The sequence below is a fragment of the Malaclemys terrapin genome, chromosome 4 (genome assembly GCF_027887155.1).
Source record: "Malaclemys terrapin pileata isolate rMalTer1 chromosome 4, rMalTer1.hap1, whole genome shotgun sequence".
In the NCBI taxonomy this organism is placed as follows: Eukaryota; Metazoa; Chordata; order Testudines; family Emydidae; genus Malaclemys; species Malaclemys terrapin.
In genome coordinates this window covers 16,278,071-16,299,616 of record NC_071508.1, presented here as the reverse complement: position 1 = coordinate 16,299,616, position 21,546 = coordinate 16,278,071, and the positions used below count along the sequence as shown (strand labels likewise).

Here is a 21,546-nt window from a genome sequence, read left to right as displayed (position 1 = left end):
AGTGTAGATGATTTTATTTCAGATTAAGGAAAATAAAGCACCAACATCAAGCGGGAGAGACAGCAAGCGAGCAGCGACTGCCTCTAACATTCCATATCTGGAAGGCAACACAAGAGAGCACTGGGGTGGCTGCAGGTAGAAGAAATTCCTCCCACGCCTAAAAGATACCCTGCACAGAAAGCTCAATGACAGCCTCTCCTTTAGTTCCCCCCCCCCCACACCCCAAGGAGAAAATCCTGCAGGGCTACTAAGGGTTAACCAAGCCTACCAGCCACTAGGGAGGATTAGGCCGAAATGCACATGTCTGGATGGTGTTTGCACTGAATTCTATTCCAACTGACATAAGGTCTGGGCTGGAGATTGAGCAGGGCTCTGGGATCAGTCTGGCCACCGCCCAGGAGACAGGAGGGCATGCAAACACGCACACAAGCCTCTCCAAACCACTACCAGGGAAAACAGGAGATGCTGGCACGGAGCAGCACTGCAGGATGCTAGTGGGAGGGAGCCAGTAAGCGGTGAGTGGCTCAGCAAGCCACCTGCTAAGACCGCTCCTGCACCGCCCGATGCCTTTGCCCTACGCCAGTCGAGAATGGAGGCTAGGGCAGCACTATCGCCTGCCATGGGATTTGACAAAGCAGTTCGTTGGCAAAGGGCTTGCCATGCACCCGATGCCCATGAAGAAGCAACGGGCCTGGATTTCTCCATCAAGAATGGGGCCCTGCTCCATTGGGATGCAGCATGCATCGCCAGGAGAAGGCAGCACGCATCCCCAGCATGTGACGCCCAGACACAGGCACCTCCCGCACCATCTCCTCAGAACTCAGGCGTCTCCCACCCTTTGCACCCTTCTTCTCTTGTACAAGATCTCTGCTGGGACAATCTCCTTTGGCCACAACGGCGCCCAGCTCTGTTTCTAGATGGCACGATTCACAGAACCCCGGGCTCATCCCCTCTCTGGCGCTCCTGCCTCAGAGAATCTCACCGTTAGCCCTTCCTTCTTCCTCCCCAGCTTCTCCAAGGCCAATTACTGCTACCCTCTGGTTTCCATGGGAACTCCGCAGGCAAAGCTGGCTCCCCAGCAAGGTCAAAGATTACCCAGCGTGGATGCCAAAATGCAGCCGCAGAGAGACTGCCGCCTCCCCCGCGGGGCATGTGCGGCTGCTGGAGATAAAGCCTAAAGCCCAACGCACTTCCACCCCCGTCTCACCCACCCCCTGTCCTTTGGGAAGAAAGGGATGCAGGGCCCTACAGAGCCCTACAACACCCGGCGCTTGTAAACAACGCCTCCCACTGTGTTCAGGGGATCCCTCCCCGTCCCAAACAGGTTTGGGGTGAGGTCTCAGAGGGTGGCTACTGTATTCCAGCCAGTTCACCCTGCCTGACTTGTTAATAAACCCCGCCGAATGGGCCACTCTTCGCACGGACCACATGATAGTTACCAAACATTCAAGAATTTTAATACCTCTGCCCATCTCATCAGGAGTTCCAGAGTCCTAATCCTGACTTTGCCACCAGTTCTCTGGGTCCCGGGGTAATCATGGAGGCCAAGTTTTTTCAACCCTAAGTGCCTACAATTATACCTCTAACGAAGAGGCATGATGGCAAAGGTTCTGAGCACTGTATTTCCAAACACAGTCAAAACTTCGGAGAACAAGAAGCGTCAGGCCGTTGATGTCAGCATCTAACATTAGGGGCCTGAGTGTGAAAGCGTTCAGCCTCTCTGTGCCTCAGTGTTTCCATCTGTAAGATGAGGATGAGAACACTGACCTGCTTTCATGCATTAACGACTGTAAAGTGCTTTGAGGTCCTCAGACAAAAGGCACCACAGAAGCGTACTGTAGGCAGTTGAATAGCGTGCGTGAGAGCTTGTCTATAAGGCGAGTCAGTGCACGGCCAGCCAGGGCGTCAGTCTGCAGCACGCTAAGCTGCACTCCGGGACTTTTGCTGCACTGTTGCAGCGTCCACATGGTGAGTTACTGCACGGCAAGCTGGTGCACTGCAGGTTCACACCCTGACTTGCTACACACCGAGTCGACAAGCCCTCAGAAAGATATATGTATATTTTTACACACACACACACACACACACACACACACACACACACTCCACTGCCATCTACTGGACAAAATCAGACTAGTTGACCTGTGCATCATACACCCCATACTGCAAACATCTAAGGGAGATTCTCCTTTAGCTCAGGGACCTCTGCTTTTGTAATCAGAGGATCTATATTGGCCCTGGACATGAAGCTCTGAATAGTCATGGCTGTCGGCAGATTGAACACTCAAGTTCCTAGGTGCTGCAGATTTGTTGAAAAACATTATTGGGTTTTAATGGCTTGGCAGGCTGCCTCCTACTGGAATTGCAACTGCTCAACAGCTCCATTCCCCACATGGCTCATTCTGTCCTTATTTGCCATTTCTCAAGATGGCAAAAAAACGCACTCCAAGACATTCCGAGTGATGAGAGAGTGGGAAGAATAGGACCAGAAGAGCAGCTGCAGCTTCGCCTCCAAAGAGGCACCGCTCTCCCCGCTCTGGGCTCTGCACAGCAGCCTGGAAGAGCTGGCTGCGTGGGCGCTCTGACAGCAATAAGCCTGGCTGGGGAAACAGGAGGTAATTAATTCAGATGTGTGTGTGTGTGTGTGGATGTGAAGAAGAAAAAAAAAGCCATCTCCCTCCTCCTGAGGGGCTCGTTCCGCCTTCACTCCAGCCAAGTGCTAGAAAGCCAATAGGGTTTTATTAATTCTAGGCTGCAGAGCAACATGCAGTGCCTGATAATGTCCTTGCTCCAAAGGAAACAGTTTCCTCTGGTAAAAATAAATCCCCTGTGCAAGGCGCTCTCCCCCACTAGGGGATATGTTCTAAGGCTGCTTCAGCCACTAGTGATGTTTAAGTTCACTGGGCAGCGGTGCCAGCCATGCCCTCCATCTCCTCCTGTACATATGAGTGTGCGTTCCTGGGGACCTCTCAGGCTGGATTTCAGAACACGAGGACCCCTTGTGTGAACAAGGCAACATCCTTCCACTGAACCGCCCAGGAGCAACGTCTCCCCTCTCTGCTGGAGCATTTCAGGGAGGATTTGCCACTCTCGGTTTCACTTCCGACTCCCAGATCTGTGCGGATTACACAGCCATCACAGCAGCCATCTGGCAAGGGGGGTAAGCTATGCCCAGCGTAGCCTTGAGGAATAACAGGCTTGGAGGATTCACGGTCGGAGGATAGTTAACGTCACTCAGGGATCAGATGAGGCCAGGGCAGGGATTGCTGGGCACCGTCCCAGGTGAAAGGTACTCTGTCTGTTTTTTATTGGACCAGTGAATTAATTTATTTACATTGGACTTCAGACCAACAGGGTCCTTACACGTAAACCTAAGACAGCTCTTACAATGCATCTCCCATCTGACCTGCCCATCTCTAGTCCTGCCCTAGTATATGCCCACCCTCAGCTCCTTTGATGCACTTTACTCTTGCTCTCGATTTATTCCTGTACCCTCCCACAGCTGTGGATACACCTCACTCCTGACCTGCAAATCACCCCTCTCCCTCACGCTCCCAGTACAGCCCTCTTCCCCACCACAGCTCCGCCAATGCACCTCAACCCCAGAGCTGCCGCCTCCCCCTGCTCCTCCAGTTCTGGGCTTCGCCTGAACAGAGAAACAGCCTGCCATGCAGAGTTGTATGAGGAGCTGTACAATGCCCACTCAGGCCGCGTCTACACAGCGGGGTTTCTCTAATTCCACCCAGGCACTGGTGTGAATGAGCTGCTGGCATTTCGCTGAGCCCCACCACTTCTAGACACCAGAGTGTCTGCACGAAGACTCCCACCACTGTGAGCACAGATGGAGCCATACCAGTGGAAGAATCCTCAGTGATGAGGGGGATGTTTGAAGCTTATTACCAGTGCAAGACAAATGGAAGACTCGTCACTGAGTGAATTCGTGCAGATTTATTCACACCTGGGGCAGAGACAACTTGGGATCGGTCAATGCCCACGGTGAAATGCCACCGTGTAAATGCACAGCATTCTGATTGCCTGACTGGCCAGGGGAGATGGAATCAGCTCCTAATGCCCCAGAGGGGCCTAGAAAGCAAAGGGTGAACTGAGCCACATAGCTACTTCTGAGAGGCTGCCATTACGGAGGGGGATCTCCCTTGAGGTTGCAGGTAGGGATGCCCCACAGAAAAGAACAGAGCTAGCCCAGAAGAGAAAGAGGAGATTGGAGCGCTGGGTAGAAGAAGCTACTTGGAAAGAGAGGATGTGCCAAATAGTAGGAAGTTAAGAGCCCTGGCAAAGGCTGTCCCACTCACCTCGTTTTTATTCTGCTGGTCTCAGGTTTGTTTTGAGTTAGAGTGGGTAACAATTCACCAGCCCTACTAGCCCATGCACCAGCATTCACAGGCCCCCTCCACAGAGCATCCCAGACTCCACTATTGCATGGGAGCTTTCCTCCAGTCCTGCCCAGGTGGGGAAGGGGCTTTGGCACCTCCTGCTCCCATGATGCATCTCTAATCTTCGTTTCACTTGGACTAAACAGAATCACGAAGGGCAACAGGATGCTCAAGGGATTCAAAGATGGAGAATTTTGCCTCAAGGCCCAGTTGTTGGCCAGTAGGGGGCCTACATGACACGAATTTGCTGGGTTCAGTCCAACTCCTAGCGGATATGACCACAGTGGAGAGAAGCCGCCCCCCACTCAACAGTCCCATTGTGAGCAAGCTTAGAAGAGGACTGCATGCGCCATGGGGGGGCTGAATTCCCCTTTCACCCATCAAGCAAGTGCACCAGGCCAGGCCAGCAGCAGGGCAAGGCTCGCCTGTATCAGGCCTGCTCTGGGGACGGAGAAGCAGGTACTCTCCAGAACCGTCAAGCCAGCTCCTGGCACCAGCATTAAGTTCACAAAGCAAAACTACATCACAATGTAATAGACTTGATGATGCATGCGAAATCGGCCCAGGTGATGAATCAGAACATGTTCCTTGAGGTTTAACAGCAACATACTAAAGCATCACTTGAATGACAGGCTCATAATAATCAACCAGGATTTATTCCTTCAGCCCATGCACGGTAGAACATCGGCGTGCACTGGCTAGTTAAGTTCATTTGGGATCTTTAATAACAAATACACATAAATAAGTATTGATCATGGCTCCTGGCAGAAGAGGAATGTGCTTTTTTCTGTTGATAAGAGGGAGGTAAAGACACCAACAATTGGAAGTCCCAGAGACAGGCTGGGGTTTCCTTTAAGTGTCAGACAATATCTCAGATGACATCGATCGTGGTCTGTTTAGGCTGCAGCCTAAGCAAAAGCTCTCTCCAGATCTGCGACTAGACCCAACAATGCATGGCTGTTAGGGAAGATATGGGGTTGGCCCATTACAAACAAATCGGTAGGCATAGAGGCCTCTCTGGACGTCACTAGACTGTACAATGTGGCCATTTTGGACTTCAGAGGGGCAGCAGACATAGAACCCAGATCCTCCTGTTCCCAAAGCCCAGGCCTCTAGCCAACAGGCTAAAGGACAGTCTCCAACCACACTATACTCGTAGGACATGCAGTTGAGTAAGTCCAGGTCCATTCAGTAGAGCGCAATGATAAATATCTATTACATTTATACATCCCCTTTTGTACTAAAAGTACACACACACAGGAATCACTTCTGCAGCACTGAAATGCAGCCATGGCTGGTGCAGAGCATGACAGCTGTTGTTGGCACAGATGCATCACACAAAAACACAAGGTGAAGAAGAATTCTGTATCCAACTGAAACTGCAGGGGAAATTTAGTTCAGCAGAATGTAGCAATCCACATTGGAATTTGGACAAGACAATGGGTCCCCCCATCCCCCACTGAAACATGCCAGGGATCTTTAGTGAACATAACTGGTCAGGGCTCAGTTTTGCCTGGCATCTTCTCCAGCAACGTAGCACTGCTGGGGCACTGGCTACAGGACTGTCTTAGAGGGTAGAGTGCCACGTTCTCAGTCACCACCGGCACTCCCTCAGGACAGCACACGGACTCCAGTTAGCCCTTCCAAGCAGCATCCTGCAATGAAAGCACATTCTCTACGGGAGAGAGTGCAGTCTAATGGCCAGAGAACAGGACTGGGAACTCAAGTTCTAACCCCAGCTCTTCCACGTCACTTCCCCTCTGTGCCTCACTTTCCCCACCTGGAAAATGAAGAGCCGGTCCCCCCCGTTGCCTCACAGATGTGGTGTTCCCCCAATCTCACCGGCTGTGCTCTCCCTCTCTCACCATATCCCAGGCCCCCCTCTCTGAACGTACTCTGTCCCTTTGGACACTGTTGCCTCATGCCTACAGACCTTGTTTCCACCAAGAGGACATACACTCAGAAAGCCATTTGCACAAAGGCAGGGCCCACCCCTGGCTGCTTAGATCCCCTTCGCTTAAGAAGGGCTCGGGTCCCCAGGACCGGTGGGATGCCAAAAACCAACTGACAGAGACTGACAAGCTCCTCGGGGTGTCACCACAACAGGGACGCGAGATCACTTACAGCCTCATGAGAGCCCATCAAAGCCACCTCTAGGGACATTCGTCCACTCACATGCTATAGACACACACCCAGGCCCGCACCACGAACGCGCAGAGAGCAGGGGAGCCTCTTGCTGCCCGTGAAGCCAGCCAGCCGACACACACCGTCCCCAGGAGCACGCACTGGCTGGCACGTTCAGCCCTGTTTGTGGCAGCAAAGCTCAGTAATATTCATGGCACAGCGCAGCAAGACGGCGGTCCAACAGAAGTGGGGGGGGATGCAGTTCAAGCGCAGGCTGCAATAGACCAGGAACCTGGCATCTAGAAGCCTCCTTGCCAGGCGGATTCCCTGCACTGGAGGAGGGGAGCTCTGCGCTTGAAATATTTATCCCTCGCCCTGGCTATAATTAGCATCCTCACAGCCTCCATGATCCAGGCACCTGCCAGGGAAGCAGCGCAGGTCGGGTGCCGTGGTGAAAGCGGTTGCCAGCACAAGACTGTGCATGATGTCAGCTATCCGAGGCATTAAACAAGGACTCACCGTGCTGCCGCTCCACGTCCCTCCTCTCCGTGTGGCTAGATCCCAAGCCATGGTGACCCTGCCTTGCAACTTCCTCCAGCCAGATCCCCTTCTCCTTCCCTGCAGAGCCCCCTGGGGAATGGAAGCCGGTGTCTCTCTCCCCCCCACCCACCCAGATCCCCCCTCTCTCCCTTGCTAGTCACTCATCTCTGTCTCCAGACAGTCACCGGGCTCAGCTAGGCAAGGAGATGCTGCTGCAGAATCCGGCATCCTTCCCTGGGAGCTGGAGCTGGGCATGCTCCATGCGCTCCCTAGGGTACTTAAAGGTCACGTGACGCCTGAGCTGTCATTTCGAGCAAGGAGTAAGTAGTAGGGGAGCAGGATTAACTCTGTCCTGGCCCTAGGAAGAGCAGCGGCAGCAGCCACCCGCGCAGCTGGGTGACCCCTTACAACCTGCCAGGCCACGCAGTTTAATCACTACCGTCCCCCCATGGAAAGGTGGCTAATGTAGGGGATGGGGCCACGCCAGAACCACTGACCAGCGCCCCATCCTGCAGCCTGGACTCCCACGAGTAACCCCGCCGCTGTCAGTGAGGCTACTCGACAGAGTACGTGCACCAGGATCCATCCTGTACAGTGGGGCTGGGCGTGGATTTTTTGGCTAACCCTTTGGGGTTTTTTGCTGCATATGGTTTTGGTTAAAACCCAAACTGCTCATGACACAGGGTCAGTTTTGACAACTCTCCTGTCTGGAAGAGAGCTTTGAAATGGTCACCGTGCCCCATGTTGACATTTTTGAACCGGAACATTTCAGTTTTTCGAGTCAAAATGACTTTTTCATTTAGAAATTTGAGCCAATGAAGACTTAAAGGGATAAAGAAGCGTCACAACCCGTTTCAACTGATGCGAACTCAACAACCTTTTGGTTGGCAAAATTTGAGGTTTAAACTTTTCAGCCCAATTCAGGATGGGAAGCGTAGGTCAATCCTGAAAACGTTCACAGGACAGGAAATCAGGTTCCTGCCCCACTCTCCTGTACATCACCCAAGGCCTGCAGTGCTCTCTCTCACCAGTGCAGGATGGGCATCAGACAGTGTCTTTTATACATGCCACACGACTGGGCTCTACCCCTTCCCCTGGGAAACAATTCCCAGCTGGAAAGATCTCTCTATGGGGGTGTCTGTACTTGGGTTCTTACGGTGGATTTTTCAGTAACACTCAGCACTGGTTTAACTCAGCTCCCATTAAGTCAGTGGGAGGTTTACCACCTATCTCAGGTACTTATCTGGCTCCCACTGCTGAAGTATCTGCACATATTTAATGTATTTATCCACACAACACCCCTGTGAGGCAAGGCAGGGCTATTATCCCCATTGTACAGGTGGGGAACTGAAGCACAGAGAGACCAAGTGACTGTCCCATGGCCACACACAGAGTCTGTGGCAGAGCAGGGAATTAAACCCACCTCTCCCAAGTCCTAGGCTAGTGCCCTAATCACTGGGCCATCCTTTTATCAACTGCAAGGGCGAACCCTGCTGACAATGCTGAGTGCTTCTGAAATCCTGTGCACATCCATGATCTAATATGTGTTACTATAACAGCATTATAGAGTCTAGGCTGCAGCTTAAGGTTAAAACCCTGCTGGGGCAAATGTTTACATGTTGTCCACATTCACTTCCGTCCCAATGCTCCCAATTACACCCCCAGCAGCAGCAGGGAACACGATCAGGGGGGTTGTTTGAAGACTTAGCTGCCTCCGGGGAAGCAGCTGCCCACAGCCACCTTGGGTTTGGCTTGGGGTCGCTAGGAAAGGCTGTCTCTAAGGAGCACAGTCTAGAACATCTGGATGTCCAATTATTGATGCAGCATGGACATCAGCGTGAAGGGGAACTGGTAACAGGCTGATAGGAGGGAAGAGAAGCAGTTAGACAGACAGACAGACTCGTCCTCAGCAGCCAGACACTCTACAGCTAACTTTCAGCACAACCCTGAATGGACACAGGTTAACCAGAGTGTCTGGCCATAATTGTTCACTGTTGTCCTGTTTGAGCAATAAGAACCTCACAGTACCTTGCTGAGCAGAAGGGTGAGACACCAAGATCCTGGCGCTCAGAGCTGCACTTCAGAGCCAGAGATTTTCTGAGCAACGGGCGGGCGGAGAGTTCTTAACTCAAGAGGGTCCCTTGCTGGTGCAGGGGCCTGGCACACAGCACTGCCCGGTTCTCCCTGCCCTGCCGGGGACCACAATGTTAAGAGATGTCACCATGCCAAGGGGGTGCGGGAGGTAGGAGAAAGAGAGACTATTCCCTCCCAGCTCCAGCAGTGCAGGGCTCTTTGGTGCTGGGAGCCCAGGCAGAGCAGAGCCAGAGATGTAGCTGGCACAGGGTGGGGGAGGGTCACAGGTTCTCTGAAAAGAAAAACACCCTTGATCCTCTAATCCGTGTTAGCCTGAAGCTTTAGGGGCTGAGAGGGGATTGGCTTTCACTGAATTCCCTGCCCCACATCTCCAAACCCCTCCCCCACAGGCGATGGGCTGAGGACCCAGGTTAACCCCCTCCCTGCCAGGCTTGCCACTAGTAGGGCTAAGGTGACCTTGGACCAACAGCACTGCTAATGAATAGCTAGGTGCAGGGCCTGCTGCTTTAGGGATATGCCAGCACCATCCTGGGACATGCCTAAGCCTTCCAGCCCGAGTCAACAGACTAGGGCTAGCAGGGCTCGGGCTAGCGCTCTAAAACGTGTGTAGACAGCAAGGGGCTCGGGCTGGAGGGAGCTCAGGCCCTGAAGCCTAGGGAGGGGCGGGCTTCAGCGCTCCAGCCACAGCTTCAAATACATTTAGAAAGCCAGCTGAGCCCTAGTGACGCCACGCCAACATCCTGTGTAGGCATATCGTTCGCAGTCCCTTCCCCTGTTCCATCCGCCTCGCCCATCGCTGACCTCTGACAACAGCAGGCCCCATACCCCCACCGTAAGTTTGGCCTTGTCCTGCAGTCCTCTCCCCCACTACCAAAAAGCCCTGCTCCCCACCCACCTCACAGCCCAGGCAATTCTAGGGGCCCAAAGCCAGCGCTGGGAAAACGTCAAGGACAAACGCAATTGACGAGGCAGGCTGTTCTTAAGGAGGTGAAAGTTACATCACAGCCACGCGCAGAGGAGGAAAAGGGATATGCCAGCACAAGGGACCAGGGGAACCTCACGAGCACCCCTGCATTGACACCAGCGGCTGGAGGGGCAGGGGGCTTGGCACAGCTCCTGACAAGAGTCAGCCCCCAGCTGGGTGCTGTTTGAATCCCTTACCCCTCACCACAGTGGGAGAAGCCTTGGCCCACAGGCCAGTGGTCCGTTCTAGAGCCCCTGTGCCTAGGGCCCCTGCTGCCTGCTCTGGGCACAAAGGCCCTTCTTTTGGGGGGCACAATTCTGATGAACAGAGCAAGGCGAGGCAGCGAGAGGGGAAAGCACTTTCCCCTCGCCACCTCCGTGCCGGGGAGAGGAGTCCAAGCCCCCAGCCAGCACAGAAGGCAACGGCCAATGCTCCCTTCCTCCCCAGAGGGCCAGGCTGACCCAGGGGGCTGGAGCAGACAGGGCAGGGAACGATTTCACAGAGCCAGTCACACTAAAATGGTGGCTAAGGACCAATATAGTAGCCCTGGTGCTAAGCTGCTCACTTTTACCACCCACCACCCTCCCCCCCTGCACCACACACCGGCACCAAAGGACACTCCATCGAGATTCTGCCCACCATGCATTTTACCATGGAGGGTTGCGTCTCACGTGGGTGGAAATGTGAAGGGACACACACACACACACACACACACGTGCACACACAGACCCCTAAAGCTGCACATTGTGCATTTCCTGCACACTCTGGCACCACCTCGTGGGAAGCTGTTGCAAATGCGGCCACATCGCCAGCACCTTGCATTGCAGAGCGCTTTGCAGGGAATATGCAGATAATGTGGAGAGCAGCAGGCAAACAGAACTACACAGAGCACAACAGACAGGAGGGGTGGCACGGGAGGAAGCTCTAGCCAAGGCACCTGGCCAAACCCTCTGCTTATTGCAAGTGCCGCCTTATTATTGGGTAGCTCCTAGGAGCCCAATCAAGGCTCAGAGCCCAGCAGGACTGTGTGCTGCACAAGCAAGTAACAGAAGACAGTCCTCGCCCAGAGAGAGTACGATCTAGGCCGCTAATCAGCCACCTTAGGATTTTTGCTCTCTCGAGGTATTTATTGCAGCCAGTGCTGTGGCCTCTGTGCACTCCGCAGAGCAGATGGGTGTAGAGATCTCCTCGGAAACGCCAGCCACGCAGCGAGCTGGAACTCTGCTTAGTGCCTTTGCAGAAAGGGAGGCTGAACCAAGTGCCACTGGAGCCATAATCCTCCCATCTGGGGCATCAGCCTCCTTTCCGCAGCAACCCACTGCAGAGTCACAGATAAGATGGGCCCGATTCCAGGCAGGAAGTGAATCGGGGAGAAAGCAACACCCCCCACCCCAGAAAAAATATCGTAGAGGGGAAAGTCCTATAGAATGCAACAGGGAAGACGCCAACACGGTTCTGGGAAGGGTACGGTAGGGCCAGATCCTCAGCTGATGGAAATCAAAAGGAGTTGTGCTGATTTACCTAGGGTGCAAGCTTTTGGGCAGGACCGTCCTTTTGCTCTGTGTTTATACAGCGCCTAGCACCATGGGGTCCTGGGCCCTGGCTGCGGCAATACAAATAATTAACAATCATTTCCATTGGCTGAGGATCCGGCCCATAGAACTGGAGAGCCTGTCCGGGGGTTGGTTTAAACCCCTGTTGTAGCAGCGACACCGTTTTGTATTTGGTTCTCTAGGAGGATCCAAAAAGGCTAGAGAAAGTTCTTACTCAGCAAGGCTTTTCCCTAAGGGAAGAGCCTATTTTCATGCAAATAGTGCTGGATACAGGATGGTCTGGGCTGGTTGTTTTTGCCTGCGATGTTGCAGAGCCCTCTGAAGTCCCTGCTAGAAGCGTTTGTGTCTGAAATACCAGTGTGGCACAGGGGGCTCTCCTCAATGCATGGGAATCAACCCTAAATGTGGTCCCCACTTCCTCCTGCCAAGCTCCTTCAGCAGATGCTGGGAGTGATCCAATGGGGAACCTCACAGCTTGTGTATCTAAGATCAAAGCTGGTGCTGCACCAGCCCTGTCTCCTGGACAGAGGGACAGTAGGGGGTGTCTGCTTCTGATGCAGCCTCTCCAGAAGAAGGGATCCTAGCTGGGGGAAGGATGGCATGCGGGCAGGGGGTTGGGAGGGAAATTCAGCTATCCATGGATGTGCCCGGTTGCAGAGCCTATGACCCAAGTCACCCCACCTGCCGGAGTGTAAGTTCAACCAATGGCTGGGCAGGCTATAGCAACTTTAGGATAGATCCTTAGCTGCTATCAGTGTACCTCTGCTGAAGTCAATGGAGCGACACCAATTTATCCTCTATGTGGATTTGGTGGGGGGTGGGGTGGGAGGAGTTTGCACCGGGGAAGGAAAGACACAGAGACAATGCCAATTCCAGCAGGTCTCATCTATAGATCCCGTCATCCATGCAGCAAGTTGGAGCCCAGCCAAAGTAGTGAGTGGGCCGGACCTGACAGGTTGGAATTAGCCACTGGGACCACAACCAGTGTTAGCTACTGAAAAGACCACACCGGGGTCTGGGAGAGCTGTGGGCAGTGCCCAATTGGACGAGCGCCAAGCCCCATCCCTCCTCAACAACTACTGACAGGAGTCCTGGCTCCAGCAAAGCTCCTGTTTAAGAGATATGCAACCCCTAAGCATGATGGGAGGATTTTGCTGATTGCAGCAGATAATTTAGGCCTCTGAAAGGCATTGTCTGGGTATATAAGGACAAGGCACTGCATGCTGCTATCAATCTCTGCCTAGTTTCCGACAGTGCTAACACAGGTTCCACTCCACTGCTTGTAGCAACACTGCCATAGATGGGGTTTTGGCTGCTACCCTCCTTTTCAGCATTGTCCTTTAGTCCCACTGAGGGCAGGTGCAACTGACTCAGTGCTGCCGGAGCAATGCATGATCTGAAGATAGCAATTGTCCACCCAACTCCACACCCCCACCCATTCACGTCCCCACCAGCACATCGGCGTCTGAAGCAATCCTACCCACAGCATAACTGCATATAGTGCACAACGAGCTATCAAATGTTATAGTAGCGTCAGCCCCACCTGCCCTTCCAACATTTTCAGCCAGGGCAGTAATTACCCAATAGTTCTGCCCTCTCAGTTTATACCCACTCCCCCACCTCAGAAAACAGTTAAAAGCATTTGCAGAGGGGGAGGAGGGGAGAGCAAATAGCTCCTAAAGTCAGCAAACAGCAGAAACAACAACAAAAACCTTCCCACTTACTTGATAAAATATATGGCCCCCTGGCGTGTGGTGCCTGTCTCCCAGCCTTTGGGAAAGTCTGAAAAGATACAACAGCAAAAGCAGACATCATTCATCTGTTCAAGAGCGGAACTCCCTGTTGCAGGATATTACAGCTGCAATTTTTAGCTTATTACCTTTCAAGAAAGCACTCATTTGAATAAGAATATTTTCTGCAGTTACATTAGGCAGGCTCAAAATTATTCCAGGATACCAGCCTTTGGGGCACAAACTGATTGACAGCTAAGCTCAGAGGAGCTTCCCTCACATGAGATAGTATTGCGCAGTTAGGTGCAATCTTTCCACTTCTCCCACCCATCATTGGTCACTGTTGAGAAAGGGGAGGGACCAGATAGACAATGAGCTAGTTCTTGGGAGGCAGGAGTTGGGGTACCGGAATAGAAGGGCCACTGAGTCAGTTCCGGTCTGACAACTCTGTCTGTTCCCGAGTTACAAACCAATTACTATGCACCTGGAATGCTGCATCTCAGGAAATTTCAGCTGAGTGACCCATCTTGACACCCTCCCTCCCAACCCAGGCTGAGATAGAAATTACAACCCACATTGTTTTTAGCTCTTCCCCTACGTTTTTACGGAGATCTGCTGAAGCGCACAGAGGACAGCAGCACAGAAGTAGATTCAGGGACACCGCAAACTCACTGGTTCATACGCTCACAGCGTTTCCAAGGGCGTAGTGATTTGGGCCCCTGCCCTCAAACTTGAGACCCCGTAAAGAGATCCAATTTTCAGACAGTGCTGAGCACCCGCCCTCTGGAAATTAGGCTCCTTACAGGCCTTTCAAGTCGGGCCCACTTATGTTCCCTGGGTGTGTGCTGTGAAGTTACATAAAAACAAATACACTTGCCAGAAGGTTGTAGTGTAACGTGACTTGATTTCTTAGAATTCAGAATAACACACAAGAACCCCAAACCAGAGACACACGAAGCAGGCTGCACCCTAAAACAGAGAGGCACAACTGACCCCCACCTTACACCTGCTCCCAGGCTTCACTGCAGAGTCCCCCTAGCATGCAAGCAGGACCAGGGAACCCTTGCCCCCCATGCCCCATATTCAAAGAGACAACTTGCAACTCCCACAATCCTCAGTACACCACAGTCCGCCCATCCACTCCCCTTTGGAAACCCTGTGGGTATGTGCATAGAGACAGATTTAATGTCCCTGAACTGCAGCAGAACGTTGCAGACCATTGGAAGCGGAACAGTCTGTTAAGCTAGTTTAGTTTTCACCACTGAGGCTGCAAGTTGATTTCCAGTATTTCACTCAGCTTGGTTTAACTCTTGTTTCTAGCCAGTTTTGCTCTCTGGCTCCCTCACCCAGCAATCCGATGCTAGCATGTCTGGGATCCCAGCAACAGACAGACTCAAACCCCCTTTTCAACAATTTGAGGGCTAAAACTAGCCGACAATTCACATTAGCTCTTGGAAGAGGTTGATAGTATTGGTGTAAGGAGCAAAGTGTACTAACCCCTTCATCCCTGGATTGTTTACAGGGGAGAGTCTAACATTGTCAGCAGCAGGATGTTCTATTAACTGTGCAGAGGAGGAAGGGGAAACACATGTGACCAGGGGAGCAGCTGCAATCATGATGACACAGTCCGCCATTGGCAGTTTTAGCAGGCTTGTTCCTTACCTGTGCTGGCAAAGTGCCCACTCTGGATGGGGGATCCAGTGCCTGGGTGCACCCAGCTGGTAGATTTTGTCTCATCGCTGTGAGGGACAACAAACAGAATGTCAGAACATGCACCTGACTCTGGGGAGGACTCCCATCCTGGCTTCCCAAATACATCACACCTGTCTGGAGGAGTGGGGTAGGTGCGTGCCCTGCTGCCTGCAGAGGGGAGCTTTACAAGGGCCCTTTTCTATCCCTTTTCTGGAGGTCCCCAGTAGCATGAATGGGAGGCAGAAGGGAGGTCATGAAGATCAGGGGTAGGGCTGGTCTACAGCTTCCTCAAAGGGCTTGCCAGACAGCAGATCCTATCAGTGGCTGCACTATGGAGGGGCTCCACTCCTTCCAATAGCTGTGCCAGGCTACAGAGCACGAGAGAAGGAGCATCAGCCGGGTCACCCCTGAACTCCTCCCAGACAGTGAAATAAAAGGGGAGGGGAAATGAGGAATAAAAATGCCTGAGGTCTGTGTAGGTTCAGGTGTGGAGGCATCAAGAGGACTAGTAAGAACTGGGGGTAGGCCCCTAACTCCCACAGCCCCCCAAAGTTTGGTTATCCCCTACGCTTGGCCACAATCCCCCTCTTCTCCCCTGTGCCATTTCTTCTGCCTTGTCCCCCTCTCCCCCAGCTCTTCTGCCAAGCCCCTTTTCCCACCAATGTCCAGACACCACCTGGCTCAGAACATGCACTAGGTTGCGGAGGTGGGAGATAACAAACAAACAAACACACACTGCAAGTAGGAAAACAAAGAGAGCCAGCCGAACATACTTGATGAAGAAGACTCGCCCGCCTTCACATACTCCATACGTCCACCTGCCGGGCAGGTCCAGCCAGTCAATGTCATCAGCCATGGAGCCCCCCTGCTGCAGAACGCCAGCAGATGGAGAGAAATCCAAAGCCACCCAACTCAGAAGTCAGACCTTCCCTGCGGTCAGCCACTCCCACCTGAGTGCTCTTTGCAAGGCAGGGCTGGAGGGGAGAGAAGGCTGGCTGCTGCTTAGTACCTAGAGAAACCCTACACAGCCACCCCAGCCAGTCCCACCAGGAGACAAACACTTGTTCAGTTCAGACCTTCCAGTGAGATTCTGTTTGCTGCAAACAGCTGGGAGGGGTGGGGTGGGGGGAACCCATAAATTTAACCCTGTCATAGGCAAACTGCTGCTTTGCCCAAGACCTGGAGCACACAGGACATTCCTGCAGCACCAGCTCTCTGCATGACTCTTAGGGCAAGTGCATAGCCACTTCCTTCACTGCCTACTTTATTTAATTACCATCAATTAACTCATGAGTGCGTAATTATGAAGTCTTCACTCCCTTCTCCTGTTAACTTTAAACACTGTCAAATTCTGTTGCTCTTCAGATCTCAAAGCCAAGTGGAGGCAGTATGCAGGGATTGTGTTTATTATACACAGTAGTGTCTGGGCTGTCCAACGGGTATTCGCTCTCACTCTTCACAGCCATCAATTAAACCTCTTTTAAAGGGGATAGGTGGAGTTTGGGTGGCACCTCTTACAGTGTCGGGGAGACTGGAAACAAGGTGATCCCAAGTGGCTCCACCTCTGCAGTACTTTTCAAAAACCCTGATGGCAGTAGGGGGAAGATTCGTTTTGAAATGCTACCTTAAAAAGTTAATGCAACAAATGAAGGACTCTCTCTCCAAATGAGTGGGACTGGACAGGGCTGCTTCAGTGAAACTGAGCTCCCTGCTCAAACTGTGGGGAATGGAGCTTGCTAAAGCCCGAGAGAGGGATATTTCAATAGCTCTTTGAATGACCGGGAGTGACAAACACGTCTGATAAGTCACAGTGTAGCAATGAGGAAATGGATGAGTTTGGTTTTGATTTAGTCAGTCCTTGGGTGATGGTTTCGCACGGCACCATGCTGGTGGGTTGGCTAGGCTAATGTTGGGAATGAAAAGAAGGACGGCATTCAGGGCTGGCGCTTCCATTTAGGCAACCTAGGCGGTCGCCTAGGGCACCAGGATTTGGGGGGCGGCAATTCGGCGGTGGGGGGGTCCTTCTGTGCTCCGGGTCTTCAGCGGCAATTCTGCGGCGGGTCCTTCACTCACTCCGGGACCCACCGCCGAAGTGCCCCAAAAACTGGGAGCGTGGAAGGACCCCCCCGCTGCAGAATTGCCAACGACGACCGGGAGCGCGGAAGGACCCCCGCCGAGGGCGCCAAAAACCCTGGCGCCGCTCCTGATGGCATTACGGTTAAGGCGCTACCCTGGGCGGTCTGGTTCCATGTGACCTTTCATAAGTCACTTAGGCCTCGTTACGGCAACCACCTATGCGTGACTTTAGGCACATGAGCAGCCCTGTTGAAATTAATACCATTACTTGTGAGCCTAAAGTTAAGCATGTGCTTATGTGATTGGGGCTTTAATCTTTCTCAGCCTAAGTTCCCCATCATTAAAATAGGAATAATACTTCATTTGTCCCACCCTATGACTGCAAGAGTGAAATCCTAGCCCCATTGACTTCAGTGGGGTCAGGATTTCACCCTAAATTTTTTGGGGGCAGGGACTGTCTCTTAGTGTGCGGCTGTACACCACCTGGCACATAGGGGTCTGGGTCTCAGCAGCATACCATAATAGAAATCATAAATAGGGTGCCTTCCAACCCAGATGATTTTAGATTTGTAGGCAAGGTGCTACAGTAATTTAAATAGTGACTAACCATAACAGACAGCTAAGGATTGGCGCTTAGATCTGGTGCACAAAGGGACGGTGCGTATTGTCACTTTTGGTGGACGCTTCTAATGGAAAGACTCCTAGAACGACTAGCAGGGGTGACTCAGCCACTCTCTTTTTATCCTGGGATCTGGAACATGTGGTTTCAGGCCAGGAACGGATTCTGTGATCTGTTTGGCCATGTTAAATAGTTTTGGTCGTTTTCAAGAGATGAGGAGGAAATAATAGAATTGGCTTTTGGACAGGGATTGGGGGTTTGAACTGGTTTAAGTAAAAAAAAAAAACAAAGGTTTTAAAAGTCAAATGTAACAAGAGATCTGTTCATAAGCTGCCCTAATCCTAGCTAAGGCTCTGTCAGGTTAAAAAAATCACATTTTTCAACCCCAAACTTCTTTTCCCACCAGCTTGAGCCTGCAAACATACACAGCCATAACTTTACTTATGGGAACAGCCTCATTAACTGTAATAGGGCTCCCCACATGTGCAAGGGCACACTTGTGCATAAGAGTTTGCAGGCTCCCTAATGCCCTACTCCTGCAAACGGCTCTGGACCGGCAAAACCTCTATGCGCACAGGGCACCCCATTTATGTTAACAGGGGTCTATCTGAGCATAGGGGTTTGCCCTAATGCATGGCTTCCTGGATCAAGGGCCAAACTCGTTCCGTTTATTTTTCTGCAATTGAGTAAACTTTGTGCATGATCTAGGTACCTAGGAGATGACAGGAAGAAGCAGGGCCCATCACTACTCACTGTTCAGTCACAGGATCCTGACCCAGATCCTCATCCTGCAAACACTGGTACACAGACCTAACACTGAACATGGTGTGAAGTCCCACTGACTTCAATGGAACTGTTAAAAGTTAAACACAAGCATAAGGGTTTGCAGGATCAGGGACCATGTGGGATAAGCTCATCTGATCTTAAAAAGAGTCTCTCTTTTCCCTGGGTAATTCTCCCAGGGAAGCTGAATCTCCCCCAGCCCGCACCCTCTGGGTCCTTTTCCCCATGTACTCAGGGGAAATGCCTATGGCAATTATTAAGAACTTGCTAATCAAATATTACCATAAGGAACCAGCATGAGCTATTCCAGAGTCCAGGGTAAATAATATGTGGATTTTTGGAGGGCTTTAATACACTTCTTGCCAAGAATCCAGAGCTGCTCCAGGCTCTGTTCTGTCAGGTAAATAAATCAACTTTTGTTACTTTCCACAAGAGATTTTTTTCCCCTTCTTTATTTCTTAATCCAATGGAAACTCAAGGGGAAAATACCGGCAGGGTGTTGGATTTTTAAAAAATCTTTCTTAAACATTCCTTCACCAAAAATATTCAGCTTAGGAAGTGAACAGGCACATGGACACACCATACAAGCTACTGTTGTGATGACAAGACTTTGCACTTTTCTGCAGCATGTCCATGGAGGCTTTCAAAGCACTTTGCAGATACACATCTGTCAAACATCACAACCTTCCTGGCTGGTAGGTTTGATTACTGCCCTTTTGACAGATGGAGAAATCAAGGCACAGAGAGGTGAAGAAACTTCCTGGAACATCTTGAGAGGAGAACCCAGGAGTCCCAATTCCCCTCTTTCTCAGAAGCTTCACCAATGGGCTCCCAGCTAAAAAGATCCAAATCTGTTAAGACTATGACACAAATGCAGGAAAACCCAGGAGATACAGAGAAAAGCTGAGTTAACTCACACAGTTTTCCTGGCATAGGCTGGTGTGTGCTGCAACCTTGACATTACAGTACTAAACGTGTCTGTCTGGGAGGAGGGTGTAGGGAAGAATGTGTGAATGACATTAATAGTAGGCCACGTCAGGGTGAGGTGCAGCGCGAAAAGGAGACTTGCTGAGCATCCCTGTGCGTAAGGAGGAGCGCAGTCAATCACAGCTTATTTTTAAGAGAAAGGATGGGCGCTCAGAAATGACGTTCTGCCAATTAGTTGCTATCTGTCAGCTGGTGAGAAATCCAGTCTGTAAGGTGCTGTTTCTGTACTGAGGCCTCTTCCCAGCTAAGGGTACTTGGTGCAATCCAGTTCTGGTTTAGGGGCTGGAGCCAGCTCAGCTGGGTGATGAGGTTTGTAATACATGTGGCTAGACTGACCCCTGATTCCCTCTAGATAATGCTAAAAGCCTTCGCTTGCAGAGATTGTGAAAAGCAGTACGATGTGTGGCTAGGTTTAAAAAAAAAGGAGAAGGGGGCAATGCAATCTACTCATTCTAGGTCACTCTTTTAGGTCAAAGTACCTTGAAAAGGCCTGTGATAGGTGGAGCACTAATGTTATATACACATAGGTACAGCTTAATGGTTGAAGAGTTAAGTAGGAAAGTCCTCCCGTCCTTGGAACCACAGATTCAAACTGTCAGGGGAAACTTAGCCCTTCATCCTTCTGAGGCAGATAAACCAAATGCTGAGGTTTATTTTATGCAGGTCTTTCAGCTGGGACCTTAACAACTACGATTCCAAGAATGTTAAAGATGCACATGACTTAGTTCTGTATGGGAAGGAGCCACCCCACTGCCTTTGGCCCAAGTTCCCTTAGCTATGCAGTGCTACTGGCTAGTCTCAACCCCAGAAATGCATAAAGCACTTGGAGCTCCTTGCAGATGAACGTGTTGACATAAAATATATCCAGGCTGTCAACCATATGATGAATGCATAGCAATATATATATGTATACATACACACACACACACACACAGAGTCAACAAAAGGTACTGGCTATTTATTTCTATTAAGATAAAATCCATATTACGTCAGTAACACCCTCAGCAGTGTATGGTGGCCATAATGTAACACACACAACTCAGACTATCCTTGCTCACAGTAACCCCCGATGGAGTTCACATCTCTTAACAGTGTCAGAAAGACTATGCTGATCAGAGGAATAAGTCACAACCAGACACCTATTTATAATCGGTGCTTCAATAAAGGAATTCTGGCACCACCTTCTGGACAAAAGATTTTCTTCTCCTAATGGAAATTCTACACCAGAACTAGTTTGTCAGGAAGACATTTTCAAGTGGTCCAGCGGAATGCATTGATAAGATGTTTATAAGGGTTCTAGCACATCTCAGTAATATATTATTAATTGTACAATAGGATTAAGCCCAGGGAATTGGCCCAATTTAAGCCTAAATAATAATTCTTCCTACCTAATTTCAAGTGAATCTACACTAGCAATTTATTCCACCATGACCACTTCTCTCCCTTAAAAATCACTCATGATTTCTGCTCATGCTGTTTGGTTACTCTGTTCAACCTCAGAGATATGGCTCATTCAACCATCTATGCAATTAAACTACTCTACAGTGCTTGAAACATGTTGGGGATCATTGAGGATAAGGAGGAGGTACATTTAGATGACTGGTAAGTTAGCTGAAAGGTCACATCATGTAATGGGCAATATAGGAGTCCATGAATTATAATTAATAGAGCAGGGAATAGAGAGTCCGGAAACTTCATTCTAGAGCGAGCTTTGCCACCAGCTTGCTTTATGACCTTCAGTAAGTTATTTGCCCAGTTGTGCCTTGGCTTCCCCATTTGTAATATGGGGACAATGATATTCACCCCTCTTTGAGATTTTTGGATGGTAAGTTCTAGCTAAATGGAAAGTATAATTATTGCGTATTCCTGTCTGGATTGTTAATGACTTAAAATTTAACATGTTGAGGAGCATCACTGCTGCAAGTTCTGCTGTAAACCCCTCAGTTGATCCTACTGTGCTTTGCTGATAGCTGTAGCATATTAAACACTGGGA

The 21,546-nt window shown here is 50.9% G+C and overlaps 1 protein-coding gene across 1 annotated transcript in view; it reads right to left on the bottom strand.

Moving 5' to 3' along the window:
* The window catches only part of PLEKHA6 (pleckstrin homology domain containing A6), a 139,259-nt gene extending 125,850 nt beyond the window's left edge, over positions 1–13,409 (bottom strand). The window contains exon 1 of the mRNA XM_054028752.1: positions 13,391–13,409. The gene's annotated coding sequence lies outside the window, so the exon portion shown is untranslated. The remainder of the gene's footprint in view (positions 1–13,390) is intronic.
* Positions 13,410–21,546: the final 8,137 nt, after the last annotated feature.